Consider the following 17,643-nt stretch of genomic DNA (forward strand, 5'->3'; position numbering starts at 1 on the left):
GGAGTATTTCTTTAAAGGGGCTGTATCATGCTTTTTTAGCTAGTCCAAACCCTAGAAATGGCATTAAAGCAGAACTATGCAACTTTTTTACCTCAATGAATGTGTTTCAGAATCCCTGTGGGGGTACACGAAGACTTGTAGCGGTGATTCGGCTGTGCCTTCACCCTCCCTGGGGTCTGTGTCCTGAAAACAGCGCTTGCAATTTCAGAGGAGCGGACCCGACTACATCTGCCGAGAACAAACCTGCTTTACGGCACTCATACGGGATTACAAGTATAAAAGCTGTTGGAGTAGGGATGACATTAGCTCAGTTGGTAAAGCGGGTCGTCTTATAACCGGGAGGTTGGTGGTTAGATCCCCGCTGTGGTTGTCATTGTGTCATTGTGTCCTTGGTGAGTGACACTTCACTCCAAGTATGAAAGTTGTGAGAGTGAATGGTTGGTGGTGGTGGGAGGGGCCGATGGCGCAGACTGGCAGCCTCGCTTCCGTCAGTCTACCCCAGGGTAGCTGTGGCTACAATGGTAGCTTACCACCACCCAGTATGGAGAGAATGAATAATGCAATGTAAAGCGTCTTTGAGTGTCCAGAAAAGTGCTATATAAAACCTATTATATTGTTATTATTGAGTGCGATATCTGTCATTGTTTTACAATAGATGATCTTTGCATGATGTGTTGATTGGTTCTAATTTCCGTTTGGTAACTGAAAAATAAAGAGGAGTAGCACCTCCTCTCGTAGAAGTGAGCGCGAGTGAGTTTGCTGCACTGAGCTGAAAGCAGCAGGTCTCAGAGTGTGTTTGTTTTCCAATAAGTTTGAGTGTGCGAGGCAGGCATGTCTACGACAGAGGGAGCAACCGGAGGAAGTTCCCAGGTAGCGCGAGGAACTGCCGCTGCAGAAGATTTAACAAAAGCGCATAAAACAAACATGAAACCCTTGCTAGCGTTAGCAATGCCACCCTTAGGTGCTCACGGATGACAGAACCAAAAAGACAGAAAAAAACTTTGCCTAATGAGCGGAAAAAAAGGAAACGGGAGTAGGACGCTCTCTGCAAGCGGGGCAGGGGTGGGGGCAGGGGTGGGGGTGGGGGGGTGGGGTGATGCGGAGGACGTTTACGACAGTGAGCTTTCAGAGGACACCAGTAGGGGGAGCGCTAAAGCAAATCTTGCATAGTTCTGCTTTAACATGGTAATAGTTTATTTTTGGCGCTAAGGAAAAGTCATTTTGTGTGAAATAAAAGATTTTCTGGGGCTAATTCTGAAACCCGGAAGAGAAAACATTCTGTTTCACTGAAACCCTGCCTCTCCCCCTGTGGACTTTGACTGACAATGTACTTCAACCAATCAGCGCTCCAAAACAAATACACTAGCTAGCTTTAGCTCTTTAGCTCTAGCTTCTCTACACGCAAAGACACGCGAAAACGTCTTTTCGTGTGAGAAACCGTTTTCTAAACCTAATATGAGTGGAAGCCAGTGGGCTGCTAGCATTAGCCAAGATAGCTGAAGGCAGCAAGCGATGGCTAAATTAATTAGCGTTTCCTGTGTTTTTTCAGTGTAGCATCAGTTAGCATTCCAGCAGTTACACCTGAACCTCCAAACCAAACGTGCTGCAGCGTAATCTCCAGGTGAGCCTGCTGGTCCCACTGCAGGGCGAGGAGTTTTCCTTCACTAACCAGATAGTTACTGTCTCCTGTGCTTTAACCAGTATTCCTCCAGTCCTGTCATGAAGCAGAATGGCCCTGTCCTACCAGACGGTGGTGCAAGGTTAACCCTAACCCTAACCCTGACTCTTTCTGTGAGTGCCAACAAAAGTTGCCAGTGGGCACATAGCATGTCGCTATCTAAAGGAAAACATTGCAGGATTGCTCCTAATTTATTTATTCATAATTATGGAATGATGTACTGTGGCCCATTTTAGTCCTTTTAGAATGCTCTTACTAGCTAAATATATTCACAGATATTCAAGGCGTGTGTATGTTTTTTTTTTATATTTTACTATACATTACTTTCTTGCTAGCTAACATGATCTTGTGTTTCACTAAGATGATGTGCAGTTGGAGGACGCACAATTACTTACCATAACCACATGACACAGACAGTAACCAATCTGATGACAAGGCCACTGGTGTATACGACCGCTTCCCATCAAAATTACTGAAAGGTGAAGGCTTTCTACCTAATTCAGACATGCAACTGCCAAATCCCCCCGATGACCTGGGTGGTCATTCTCAGTGAGTCAGACAGGTACCAGAAAGGTCAGTGGCACAAATGAAAAGGTGACCAGTCAGATCGTTCGGCCCATGCACCACACAACTAAGAACCAAGACAGGAAACACAGTATTTAAAAAAAAATCAAGATGGCAGCCAAACCACCAGCACGAGCCAATAAAAAATATCAGATCCCCATTGCTGATGAGAATGCCAGATATCGTATAGTTCCTGGACCCATAATGCAAATAAAGGTTTTATTGGTAAATGTCTACGCTCCTAACTTTGATGATGTGGTTTTTGCTAATAGATCATTTGGCAGCCTCCCTCTCTTAGATACTCACTTTCTGATTTGAGGGGATATTAATGGTGTTTTTGATCCAATGCTGGATCAGTCTAATCCCTGCAATTTCACTCAATCTGCCATGGCTCGGACGTTTCCTGAGTTTATGAGTCGAAATGATTCTTCCCGTGGAGGTCTTCTAATCCATGTTCTAAAACTTTCTCTTTTAATCCCAGGTACATACTTCTTACTCGAGTATAGATTTTTTTTTTTTTTATCGATAGTGCTCTTGTTCCTCAAGTTGTTTACTCTGATTATTTGTCAATTTTAGTATCTGACCATGCACCCCAATTATTGGAAATTCAGTTGTGTAATGTACACCGAGCCCACCATTTTAGAGATTTAATTCTCTTCTTTTGTCTGATAAAGACTTTTGCAATTTCATCTCGACCAGATGGGTTTCCTATTGAATTTTATAAAACATTTGTTGACAAAATGGCACCATTACTTTTGCATGTCTTTCATGAGGAATGTGGTTCATTGCCATCCACTATGAAACAGGCCACTATTGCACTCCTGCTTAAAAGAATACTCCGAAGATTTTGAACCCACGCCCTATCCCTATCGTTTACAAAGTGAGATAAGCCCATAAATACCTTTTTTGTGTCCGTTCGTCCAGTGCCTGGCTAACAGCTGTTAGCATCGTAGTTAGCTCAACTACGGCAGGTGAAGAGGAAACAGAGCCAGACTGAGAAAGTGGACAAAATACTCCTTCCAGTGGTCCAGGGAATGGCGAAGTAATTCCGAATGGTTATAAAACTTTTTAAAAGACGTGTTTTCTTTTCAATCCCTTAAAATAGCGTTTTGATACACACAAAACTGAACAAGCATAGTGCGCTGCGGAAGGATATACCAGGCGCACAGCGGCTGAGTCTATGCTTCTACTGCTGTGCTCCGGCATATCCTTCCGCGGAGCACTGCGCACGCGCAGGTCTGTGTGGATCAAAACATCATTTTAATGGATTGAAAAAAAAAACACGTCTTTTAAAATGCTTTATAACCATTCGGATTTACTTCGTGTGCTAATACGCCGTCCCCTGGACCACTGGAAGGAGTAATTTGTCCACTTTCTCAGTCTGGCTCTGTTTCCTCTTCACCTGCCGTAGTTGAGCTAAGCTAACTACGATGCTAACAGCTGTTAGCCAAGCACTGGATGAACGGACACAAAAAGGTATTTATGAGCTTATCTAACTCTGTAAATGATCGGGATTGGGCGTGGGTCCAAAATCTTCGGAGTATTCCTTTAAGGAGGGTAATGGTCCTTCTTCCTTTTCATCTTTGAGACCACTGTCTCTTCTTGATTCAGATGTTAAGGTGTTAGCGAAGGCAGTTGCTTCTTGTCTGGAGAAGGTGCTTACTAATATTATTTCAGAAGAGCAAAATGGTTTTATGAAGGAACTCCAGTCATTTTTTAATACCCGTATACTTTTTAATATAATCTAGTCAAAGCATTCAACTGAACATCCTGAAATTTTTATTTCCTTAGATGCAGAAAAAAGCATTTGATAGAGTGGAGTGGGAGTACCTGTTTGCAGTACTGAATACATTTGGATTTGGTAATAGGTTTATTTCTTGGATTTGGCTTCCTTACTCATCTCTCGTTCACACTAATGGGGTTCATTCTGATTATTTTGCTCTTGAATGTGGTTGCCGCCAAGGCTGTCCTCTGCCGCCCTTGCTCTTTGCAGTTGCTATTGAACCTCTGTCAACTGCTCTGAGGTCTTCCCCATTATTTAGAGGTATTTTCCTGAAAAATATAGAATACAGATCATCATTATATGCAGATGATTTGTTACTATATGTCTCTGATCCTACTGCTTCTATTCCTGCTATAATGAGTATTTTAGAGACCGTCCCCCCTGTTGTTAATTGGAGAAACTAATGTTGTCAAAATGAGTATACTGCCTTACTTTCTTTTTCTATTTCACTCAATCCCTCTTTTTCTGCCGAAACACTTTTTGATTCATTGGATAAAATAATCACATCTTTCATTTGGGGAGGGAAGTCTCCAAGAGTTAGTAAGGCATTACTCCACAAATGTACACTGAGCGGAGGACTTGCTCTGCCAGATTTTCAATCTTATTACTGGGTTGCTCATAAAATTTGTTACTGGTTGAAATCCCCCCCGATCTAATTGGTGTGTATTGGAACTTTCGTCTTCTAAGGAATCTTCTTTGCCTGCTTTAGTTTATTCTTGTTTACCTGTAAAGCTCTCGATGTCTACTGACAATCAGGTGGTTCTCAATACACTTAATATTTGGGCCCAATTTAGACGGCATTTCAAATTCTCAGGTGCATCTTTCAGGTCCCTTAAGCAACAATCAGTTATTTTCGTCTTCTGTTAGATTCTCCATTTTGGGTATGGCATGACAAGGGTAAAAAGAAACGAAACAATTTGTATGTATATGTTGTTTTTGCAAGTTTTGATTATTTGTCCTCCACTTACAACCTTCCTTTGTTTTGCTATTTTCAAATTTGAAACTTCATTTTCAAGCAGTTCCCTAATTTTCCCTCTATATCGCCCCAACACCCTTGGAAATGCTTGCTGTCAATTTCCCTCAATCAAAGAGGCATGATCTCAAAAATATACAATTTCTATATTGGCATTTCACAATCAACGGATGACTAAAATTAAGAATACATGGAAAAATGAACTGGGAAAATAATTGGATGATAACTTCTGGGGGGATGCTGCTGCTGATAGGGTATGGTCTTCAACCTCATGTGCTCGCCTCGAACTGATTCAGTTCAAAGTTTTGCATAAGGTCCATTTTTCAAAACTAAGACTTTCTGAAATATATCCAGAGGTAGAGGATAGATGTGACAAATGCCAGCATCCCTCCTGTCACCTCGGACTACTTATTTTACTATTATGTCCACTGTACTCGGTGTGGTTTGATTGCTGTTTTCAGGGTTCCCAGTGCCTCTGTTGCTTTAACTAAGGTACAGAAAGATATAATTGCCTTTACGTCTTGAGACGTTGTCTGTTGTTACACTGCAAATCACCTAAATATCCATCAATTTCACAATTGAAGGACACAATGTTTTTTCTGAAACTTGAAAACAATTAAATACACTTTTAGAGGGTGTACAGACACATTTTTTGACAAATAGCAGCCATTTATTTCTTTTTTCAGGGGTTTGTCAGTGCTTCGCAATTGAAGGTGTGCCCACTCCTTAAATGGAGGGCATGCAAATCACCATTATTGTTTTCCTGTTGCTGATGTGATTATACTGAGCCAGCTTTTGGGATAGGGATTGTTTTTTTTTAAATTTTTTTTTTTTTTTGGGGGGTTCTTTTACTGTTTATATAATATGAAAATGTGTGAATTCAAAATCCAGTCCTTTTTTATGTTTATTGTTTGTTCTTAATAAAAAGATTGATTAAAAAAAAAGAAGAAAAATCTGATCCCTGGCTATGTACCTAACGAGCAAGATCCTGGCTTCACATCAGATGATCCAGTGGATGTCTTCCTCACGTTCTATCCCAAGTTCCTCAGAGATACGACACTGGAATTGTCCAATCTCCACGCCAATCAAAAAGGGAAAAACACTCAACCTGACTGAGGATGAACTTCTGATGTTCTGTGATATTCTACTGATCAGTGGATACAACACAGTGCCAAGGTGGTGTCTTTTCTGGTCAGACGGTTATAAAGTCAGCAACACTGCTGTGAAATATGCATTGCGGAGGAACAGGTTTGATGTGATTATGTCTTTTGTTCATTTGCTTAGCATCCTCCTCCGGGTTTGTCCATTAGATAGAGCCATATGTAGGCAGCCACACACATCTGGTGGAAATTGGACTTGCTCAGGATCCAAGTGTGGTTCTTGGCTTGGCAGAGAAAGCTGAAGTGCCACCTGGAGTCAAATTATACCATGACAACCTCTTCACAACCCTGTCCCTGGTGGATGAGATGACCGAGAGAGGCTATGGCAGCTGTGGCACGATGCGACAAACTCAGCTCCACAACAGCACTCCAGACCTTTTGAGCGAAACTTTTCCGGTGGAGCGATCTGGAACTGACTCATGCTGCAGCCTCCTGTTAGCCTGTTAGCTTCCTGCAGCTAACTTGCGAGTCGTCATCTTGCAGGAAAAAAAATACATTCTCCGCCGAAACTGTGCAACACCATACAGCCGCGTCGATGTGCGCCTATCTAAACCTAAGTTCTTTAATTTCTGACACCATTTTCAGTTGGCCCATATGGGGTTTATATGAAAATAGCTCTGTTCTGTGAGAGACAAGCGAGTCTTCTTCTTTTGAATGAGTACTTTATTAAAACCATCCTCCCGGAACAATTCTTGTCATTAGAGGTTTCTACATCCACCCTAACACTACATAAAGTATTAAATGTTTTGACGAAATTGAAGACATCCAAACCAAATCCAAATCCAAATCCTGCTTTTAGCCTTTGTTATACGTTTTAAACAACATCAAAGAAAAGTGCGTTTACTTCTAATGCTGTTGAATCTTTTACAAATAACGAGAGTAACGGATAGAAATCTGGACAAACCCTCAGCCTTGGAAGGATGAACCCTGGTACAGGACCTTCCACCAGCTTGGTATGAAACTGCCCTGGACATTGACAACTTCTCTGTGTCTTTGTTTCTCACGGCACCCAGGGTGGACATCTGGTCATCTGGTGGCTGTACGGAGATATGAAGCTGAGGCAACTTCAGTGGAGGGGCTCCTGTTCGCCACTTGTTGTTGTACTCTATTTAAAAAAATTGAAATAATAATATTTTGAATAATTGAATAATTTGTCAGTCTTTGTTAGCTGTTTGTGAAATTTTGCACTCATGCGCTACGTTCACTCACATCCTGTGCGTCTCTTGGAGGCTAAGCTCTCATCCTGAAAACCTAGTGACGCCTCTGTCCATAGTTCATAGTCAGATTTTCATTTGTGTGAATTGGTCCTGTTCCATAACATAGGGGGGGGGGGGGGGTGGGGGAGGGGGAAGGGGCGGGGAGTGTAGTGTAATCTGTCACACCATGGTGGTAGGATGCCAGAAGTCACACTGAGGAGGCATAAATTATAATACTGCGGGCCAGAAGAGGGCAGCATAGCAAGAGGTCACTGGGGTCTTCATGGGTTCACACAGCAGGTTGGGAACGGTTCTTCTGGTATTCTGGAGCTGTGCCATCAGGGGAGCCACCAGGGAGTTTGGGCCCTATGAAAAGAAAAGAAAAGATAGTGCCATATTCATTTTGTCAGCATTATAATTTTTTTAGGGGTCTTTCTGGGCCTCTTTTAATGATGGGCCCCTAGAATCCTTCCCCTTCCCCCCCCCCTTTTCGGTGTGCCATACATTATCTATGATTTCTGAGCACAAAACAGACACAAGGAGAGGATAGTTGGGATTGGCTTCAGACATACCCTGTAAGGGGGTGCTCTTCAGCGGATGGGTCAGCTGTACCCTGGGGTATGCTCGTGATGGTGTCTTTGGAGGGTCCATGCTGAAGGAGGTGGGTTCAAATACTAAGGTGAATTCTTGAAGGAAAATACACAATTTAACTTCACTACAGCATGAAATTGCAACATGAAAAACACTTTAATGCAGCAACAACCGTGGATTAGTTCATCAGAAGTTGTAGATATGCTGAATTGTTATGTTTAGCTCTCAGAAGTGAATACTACATGCTGTATTTCCCAGTCCTGGTCCTCAGTCCTCAGTCCTGGACCTCAGTCATTATCAGGTTTCTGCAGAGCTTGATGATGAGCAGATCATCAGATTCACTTGTGTTGGAAGAGGGAAACATCTAAACAGAGGACCAGGACCTGAGCACCAGAACTGGGAAACAGCGGCTCAAGCAAATGCAAAACAGAGAAAGAACTTAGCATCGGTGTGGCTAATCAGCTAGCTCTGTCTGCTTACAGGAGACCACGACGGTAGGCTACTTGCAGGTTATCTTAGTTTGCTCTTTGTGAGTTTACCACCAGCTGCTTCAGTAACATTAAAAATATTTAAAGCCACAAACACTCACCAGCCTGAGTCACGATCTCCAACACAGCTGTGGCCGAATCAACGTCAATGTTCCGGCGCCCATCAGTGGCTATCAATGGCTAAACCACGTCCAGTATTTTCTGTTCGACCCCCTCCAGCTGTTGTGATCTTTTGTTGTCACTTCTGAGTTTTTTAGATTTTTCCAGCACGGTTTCACAGTCCGGTGGTATCTGTGAGTGGCCATTACCTCGGAGACGTCCTGGTACACTTCATCAGTGCTAGTCGCTTTGTCTGGCTCCTGCTGAATCCTCTCCTCAGCCACCATACAAAAGGATTTATTCCTTCAACAACAACTCATTCTGGACTATTTAAAAGTATTTTTCCTCTATGTCTTGAGTGACATGGATTCAAGATGAGCGCTAAACTTTAGCTGTTTTTCTGTTTTTGACAAAAATAATGACGGCTTGGTTTTTTCCTGGATCGACTTGTAATAAATTCTGACACGTCCACTTGTTAGTCTCATTTCTGCACCTGCAGGTAAAAGTGACTGTGGTCATTCATTGACACTGGCGTGGTGGCCATGATGTCATCAACGTGGGACACCATCAGTGCGGGAAAACTGAGAAAGTTGCTTTTTTTCCTTTTAAACTATTGACATTAAAGCATCCTTAGCACATGTGTATCTCAACCAAAGGGGCCTGCTAATGTGTGACAGCTGAGGACTCCAGGATGTGATGGACATGCTGCAGCGGGGGTCTGATCTGAAGCAGCACCGCTCTGAGAGGTGGAGAACAGACTTCACTCATCCAGGACTGAAATAGACTCAGAGCTGTGCATCTGCCTCTCACATCCAGCTGAGTGGGAGGACACACACACACACACACACACACACACACACACACACACACACACACACACACACACACACACACACACACACACATCCATCCAGCATCGTCTCTACACCCCCAGACTGTCCACATGGTGACCGTTCCACCTGGTAGTATGATCTCCAGATGTGTATGTGTGTTCCTTCTTAAAACGAAAACCACAAATTGTAAATTTAGGACTGCATACAGTACAACATCTCCGCAAATCTAACCAAGAGTGGATTGCAGTACCACTTCTGTGCACCAGAGAGCAGACAGACTCAAGCAACCAGGATGAAGAAAGCGAAGCACACTTTACAACTTCATACATTTCCTTTCTTGGAATAATAATATAAATACAATAATATAATATTATTTTGGGCCTAAAAGTTGCTTGTATCAATTCCCAAAATGATCAAATAATGAATGTTTCTCTGAAATTCTAAACCCAGTCAGTTGGAGAAAGTCACATCAGTTATTGTCTGCGGGCCCTGCATGTCTGACCCATACCCTGCAGCAATCTCCGTGGGAAGATGCTGAAATATTTCCCAATAAATTGAAACTGTCACTTGCTGGAGGAACCACGAGAAAAGAAAAAAAAAAGATCATGACATTATTAAAGTCACCACAAGTTATCCTCCAGGGTGCTGGTGTTACAGCAGCCAAAATTTCATGTTTGTTCTTGCTGTCACAAAAATCCGATGATGTCAACCTTGTGGGGATGTTTGAGGAGCAGCCAGAGGACTGATAAGAAATGATGTTCATCATCCGAGTGCCACAAGCCAAAGTTCACCCGGACAGAAGCAACAGACTGCAGACTGTGAGGGACACTTCCATCCAGGCACTGAACATAATGACCCATGCTTCTCTCTAGACCCAGCCAAACTGCATCTGGAAGAAGACATCATGGTCCCGTCGATGGGCAGCAGGATCATGATGGCCAATGACTGACGCTTTTCCGAGTACACCACGGTTGATATTGTGCTTCAGATCGTGTTACCGGAGCAGACAGGGTGCTTCAGTTTGCTCTCAGCTGCACTCTGAATTGGCTGTCCATGCTAGAGATATATCAAGCAGATACTTCTGACAAGTAGACATAAATATCCGGGAGGCTTTGTTGGGTTTGTCCCTCCGGAGCCAGCAGGAGCTCAAACACGAGCCGCCTTTGTCTTTAAATTTGCCAATCATCTAAGAATAAAGTTGACATCAGGGGTTTGGCACTCAGACGTTCTCGAACTCGTCTTTGTCAGCTCCTCTGGTGCGGTTAGTGCTTTCAGGAGCTACATGTAAACTCTGTCTGATGCGTCTGTGGAAAGTGAATCTGGGTATTACTCTAAATCACACGGTTAGCCTCAGGCATGACAAATACTCTTCAGCAAGCGAGTGCGGAAATCCCACCGTTGTCCTACATGGCTGCCATCGCTCCGTACTTAGATGGAGCTGTGATGACTAAATATATTGAAAGGGATTTGCTATGAAAAGAAAGCACCCCATCAGGCTGTGTGAGGCTAGTCGGATCTAAAGATGTATCTGAAGGCAGCGTGCACGGAGGTCCCCGTGCTGAGGCCGAGAGGGGGGCTGAGGCTGGAGCGCTGCTGCTCTGTCCAGCAGAGGCAGGGCGTCGGAGGCAGGCTGCACCCCTCCAGCCCCACCAGCTGCCCTTCAGAGGGCTTCGAAGCCAGCAGGCCTGCAGAGCAGCAGGGTTCGGACCAGCCTCTCCATGTGCACGGCCCCTTCTTCCAAGCTTCTCCTCAGCCCAGCTCCAGCATGGTGTACAGGTAGGACAAGGCTTTCTGCACCGGATGCATCCGCACACCGCAAAACTCACTGTCAGACAATGTCAGATAATGTTGGATGATGCCAGCATTATCTCACACTTCAAACCAGCTTGGAAGCACCACAGTGCTGGCATCAGGTTTCCAAACCTTTGGAAAGTGTGAGCTGTGCATTCCCAGTCAGGTCACGCAGCAGCCTCACTGCCCGTCGACTCCCATTTGTACCATTTTCAAACCACTAAAAGTTGGTATTTAAGCTCAAATCTGCTCAGCAGGGTGTCTGTCTCGTTAAAATCCTCAAGCTTTCATCACTTCCTGATAAGACAGAGAGCTTCTCGCTCAATGAGATCCAGCACTAATTCCCTGCCTTAATTAGACTCGACGTTTAAGGCTCATGAGGCCACCGGCAGGACAAATTGCTATCTCCTCAGGGAGTTCAGCAGTTTTCAGAGATCATGAATAACCACTGAAGATAATTTGTCTGATTGTCTGTGATGAGTGGGAAAAAGTGCAGCACAGTCACTGCTTGCATCATTACATGAAGTGACGTTTCCCGGAGGTGAGGCGTCTCTGAAACTTCACATCCTGGGTGTGAAACTGCAGTGATCAGACTGACTGATTGATTACTGAGCACAGAGAAGCTTTGTGAGTGACTTCAGCTTTTGACTGTGACTGAGTAACGGTTGTACTAAGAGCTAAAAGCTAAAGTTTTAGCACGCACATTTAAAAGAAAATATAAAGAAGCTAAATATATGCACAAACTTTTAAGATATGCTGAAATAACTGTCATTTACTCAAAATATCCCAGTATGAACAGAACAATCAATGATATCATGAAATGAAATCTGTCTACTGCATGGTGGAGCAGTAATTAGAGCTCTTGCCTCGCAGCAAGAAGGTCCTGGGTTCAAATCCTGGCTGGGGCCTGTTGGTGTGGAGTTTGCATGTTCTCCCTGTGTGTGTGGGTTCCCTCTTTGTACTCCAGCTCCCACAGTCCAAAAATACACATGTCAGTTCAATTGAAGACCCTACATTGCCCCCAGGTGTGCCCAGACAGAGGGGAGTACTGTCCAGGGTGGACCCCGCCCTCGCCACCCCAACCCTGAAAAGGACAAGCAGCTTAGAAAATGAATTACATTTTCAAAGGTCACATGCAGTCCAATATGGTCTAGACTGGGTCAAACCAGTAAAATAAAAGCAGATTTTCTTTCTCCAAACTTTGTTTTTTCCAAATAAAACGTTAAGACAGATATTTTTGAAAATCCTAATAAAATACAGACAAATTTGCAAGGAAATATTTTCTACCAGTCTTTGTTTTTCAGCCTTTTGATAACTTGAGAAACTGCACTTATATATCGCACAATCAGAAGGTTGCACAGTTGTTTTCTTCACTATTAAAGGTGCATTAAGAAGTTTGCACATTTCATGTGAAACAACGGCCCCTGCAGGCCTTGGGCGTAACTGCAGCTTAGTGAAACGCTCGTGCCTGTGGCTTGCGTCCATGTATGTGCACGAAAGAGGGGAACTCCTTCCTCGCTCTTTTAGTAGCGCTCGAGTAAAATTTAAGTGTCTTCTCCCTGGTGGAGTCTGTGTGGAGCTGTGGCAGTGCTAGAAGCCAGTCTGTTCTGACTTTCTGGAAGATCCTGCTCAGTTGTTGCTCACTAAGCATCTGGCGGAGTAATGGCGGACAAAACGAAAGCTAAGCAAATTAGGCCAGCAGGAGGCGCATTAGGTCACATCCTCTCTCTCTCTCTCTCTCTCTTTTTAACATCCTCTCTAATTCTACCCAACAAATACAAATTGCTGGACCGGCGCTGCAACTTTCAAGTGACAATTTAGCGCTGTTAGCGGTACTTACAATGAATATGTCAGGGCACATTCTACACATCACTGAATATTTGTAACATATTTATGGTGCAAAATAAGTATTTTTAAAGTTGAAAAACTCCTTAATGCACCTTTAAGTATGTTAGATGATATTAAACTGTTTCTCCCTCAGGTTGTCTCCTCTCCGGTCTCAGAATGGCCAAAAGCCCTTTTTCAACAGCCTGTAAGGCAGGTTCCTTTTCACATGTGGAAGTCTAATTTGTGATCTTATATTTGGTGGCAAAAACAGATGCAATAATACACGGTCGTAATCATGCAGCGCATGAAATAATATTTTGTGTGTTTGTCAGACTCGATCCTCATGAGTAGATCAGCTCCCAGAGTGTGTGCACATAATAAAACAGAGCTCAGACCTATTAAAACTATCATTTTTTTCAATTCAAAAAGATTAATTATACATGTCTGATGAATTGCAATGGCTGGTTTAGAGTGTTACCCTTAAAAACAAATACTTGTCTGCAGGTACCATTCATCCACACTGGATCAATGCAGCACTGACTGCACCATCTTGAATGAAAGCCCGGGCATTGGCTTCCTCCTGTCGTTCAGTACCGAAATACGAGGCTGAACGCCTGCTGTGCAGGCACATGAGGTCACTCATCGTAGCTGAGACGGTCCAGATGTCAGCATCTGTCAGAGTCAGCCCGTGCAGCGGCAGGCGGTGGCATGATCCTCATGCTGCTGATCTTAATGGGACATGTCATCATGGCAGCAGTGAGGATGATGATGTTGATTGTAATAGCCGTAACGAGGGCGACGACGTGGTGATAATATCAGCGGATGACACGAGTGATGGCTCTTATCTGCAGGGTGACCTTGCCTTTTCACTTTTATCATCACCTCAGAAGTCAAACTCCTTCACGAATCTTTTAGGATTTTGCTTCCTGGTCGAGGGTGAAATTTGGCGGAGCTCAATAATTGTGGCGATTATGTCTCCAGAGACTGCAGCGCCCTGTTCGGGCAGATTAAAAACCCAGAGCTGACTCCATGCTGCTCTACGCCAACTGCATCACAATGACTTGCACTCTTGGACTAATCTGCAGCGCAGGAGCGAGACCACAGATCTGAACTGATGAGGTTTTAGAGGAAGAGCGAAAACAGCAGAACTGCACAAGAAGATAACAGAACAAAAGATGCAAGCAAAGAGATAAATGGAAATGAAATATCAGTGATGGAGCGAAATAGAGGGCAAGGGAGAGAATCTCTGCTGCAGCACTGACGTCACACACTGCTTCGAGAGGTTTCCCCTCTCATTATCTCTCATTTCCTCAACAGGAGCTTCGCACTGATAAGAACAACTATCTATTAGACGGTGAAAAGCCTGGTGACGGTAAAAGGTGTGACACAGAAATGTGCGAGTGGAGCAGGAGACCATTTAAAGGGTTCTAATTATATGACAGCAGATCTAATGTTGCAGCTGGGTCAGCTATTAGGAGAAAGAATTATCTCATTTCCATAGATAACTGCAGTATTATGACGAACAACGAAGCACATGAATCCATCTGGGAATGGAACAGATCGAGACAACGCTCAGTTGCAAATAGGATCAACATGGAGGAAAGGGAAGCATACGAGGCAGATATTAGAACAGGGATGGGAAACTTCGGCCTGTGAAAATTCATTATCGTTCATCTTAATATCTGCAACCAACAGTTCAGGTAATGATGGAAACAAACTTTTTTTTTTTACAGCTTTAATGAATTATTGGCTTCATTTTTTTAAATGGGTAAATTATCGTGTTAATGGTTGAGTTTACATGACTAGTTGTTCCAGATGTTTCTTGCAGAAAGAACTTTCCATATGCTGAAAACAATGTCTTAATTGACTTTATTTACTATTTTTAATTTTGATCCTTATAGTGGAAAACGATTTTCAATCCCAGACGCATTTTATCAAATGGAGGCGGTGAGAATGAGCATCTCTGTGTCTTCAGGGCGACATACGGTTCAGGATGTTCATTCAAGCTTGGAGTGCAGAGGTGTCAAATCCTTCAGGTCCTGGAGAGCTGCTCTCTGCATGTTTTCAAAGGGTCCCCGCTCCAACACACCTCATCCTGACGAGTGTGTCATCACCAAGCTGCGATAAAGCCCGATAATGAGTCACCCATCACAATCAGGTGTGCTGGAGCAGGGAGACATGGAAAAAAGGCCAGACTAGGTCCCTCCAGGACCAGGACTCACGTCTGCTCAGACGTGGTTCAGGCGGGGCCGCTACAAGGAGTTATAGGATCCATTATCTCTCCAATCTGATAAAAACAGTGAGAATGATGCGGCAGCAATACAGCAGTCTGCAGTGAGAAGTGACGTGGTGAAGCATTACAGCGCTGAGGTCTCAGAGGACAGTCTGACCGATGTATATCCATGATGTTCATTAAAAACATGTTTGTGAACATGTGAAATGTAATGAGACTATAGATCATGACCGATGAATGATGAATGACATTCCTCTGCAGGATACTGAGGAGAATTTCATTATTTACATCCAGAGCTCCCAGTCTGTGAGAAAGAAATAAAGAATTGTTCACTATATTTTCATATGCTCACTGATATAACAGGTCTTTGCAGTCATGTGAGATCCACATGTAGTGCGTGAAGAAAGTGACGCTGATCTCCACACCTCTACCCATGCAGAATGCGAGACTTCAAATTCTTTTGCACATGAGCTTATACGCGTTATAGCTGAGAACAGCATCACTTGTTAATGTGACAGATGCTTTATTTTGCTGGATCTGACAAGTCTTTATTTGTTGTACTTGTACATGTGTTTAGTTTTACATTTTGAACATGTCTGTTATATTTAGTGGCGTTCCAGAGCCTAGCGCTATGGTCCTGTTCGCCTGCAGATTCGTGTCTGCTGGGTCTGGACTCCCCGAGCCAACCAGGCTCGAATGACCTTTTGAAGCTGGACAGCGTCCCGAACTCCCGGTGTCCGCCGCGGCGTCCTTGAGTTGCTGTCATGACAGGCCCCAGTGGGCTACCCATCAGTTTTGCTCCCCGCCCCCTGAAGCTGCAGCGAGGTGACCCTCTCGTCCACCCGGACATAGCTCAGCTGCGTAGCCACCAGCTGGCGCCTCTCACCCTGTGACAGTAGGAAAGAGACCATCCGTTAATGAGTAGCATGGCTCTGGAGTGAAAGCCCAGCCATATCTACTTGGTACCTCTCAACCTCCCACACCAGCTCTGGCTCCTTCCTCCAGCGAGGTGGCATTTCATGCCCAAACAGCCAGTTTCTGTTGTCTCACGCTGTGTGAGCAATGCACCACTCCCACTTGTTGGATTTTGCCGGTGATGGACTCACATAGCTCTCGTGTTGCTTGAGCTGGCTCTGCCCAACTGGGACATGTGGGCTTCCAGTCACCAGGCACTCTGGCAAACACCGACCCTGGGGACTGGCTGCAGGGCTGAGTCCCAGTGACCTTTGTCTGCACAAGCTACACAACTATTTCATGTTTTCTATTCACGGTGTAGTCTTGGATGTGTTTATCTGGGCCTTCACTTTTAACATTACCATTGCAAAAACACATCATCAGAGCGGTAAAACTAGCCTCTCTCAAGGCGGTGCAAATCCAGCCCACGTTCCCTATCAATGGGTGAACAGCCCAACATTTGGGGAATTCTGCTTCACAATGATAGGACGGGCCACAATCGAAGGATCACCTGTCCGCCTTGGGTGACTCGACCAGGAACATGCGCTCCTGAGAGCATAGCCCTGAAGATCACTTGATCTGGAGCTAGATTTCCAATTCAATTCAATTAAAAACCCAATAACCTGCTACTTGGTCAATCTGATCCTGCACCATTCATGGGGAAATGCCTTAAACAGTCTTGTCAGGATTGGATATAACCAACATGTTTCTTGGTTTAGATGAGGACATAGATTAAATCCATTAAACTCGCATCTCCTGCCATGCTCATTCCTACTTTACAGTTGTCCTTGACATTATAGACTCATATTTTTCTCGCGAGTGTCGTTTGTGATCAAATGCAATCTTAATGATCTAAATAAAGCTGTATTGGCCTGGAGGTTTGTGTGTGTTCAATGAACCATGAAATCCTGCATTGTCACATTACTGCTCAGTGGGGGAGGAAAGACGCTGCTCTGCTCCAACACTGCTTTATGCTTTATTTCACCGTAACACTTCCACCAGTTGGAGAAGTGTGCGTCAGTGTTGCTCTTCCCTCCAAAACTGCGACTGCGATCGCTTGTTTTTTATATATGCAGTAGAAAACATGCAGCCTGTTTCTGCTGTAGATATTTGTGGGTCACATATTGTCAGTGATCAGAGAGAAAACAGCTCTGGAAGGAGGCCATGAAGGCGGATCACAGAAAGTGGGGGCAGGAAGAATAAATGCCTCCTAAGTGGTGCACAATGAAGTGAAGTGTGCCTGCAACATGTAGGTTAGTGGAATCATCCAGCTTTCTTCTCACTGAGCTCCTGAAGGAGCTTCTGTTTGAGTAAGTGAACACTTGGGCATTAGGTCTCTCTTTCTCCCTCTCTCTCTCTCTCTCTGTCTCTCTCTCTCCCTCTCTCGCTCTTTCAGTCTTCCTCTTTCTCTCTTGCTCTCACTCTCCATCCCTCACTTGCTCTCGCTTTCCATCCCTCTCTATCACTAACTCT

This window comes from Salarias fasciatus, chromosome 18 (genome assembly GCF_902148845.1).
Source record: "Salarias fasciatus chromosome 18, fSalaFa1.1, whole genome shotgun sequence".
NCBI classification, from domain to species: domain Eukaryota; kingdom Metazoa; phylum Chordata; class Actinopteri; order Blenniiformes; family Blenniidae; genus Salarias; species Salarias fasciatus.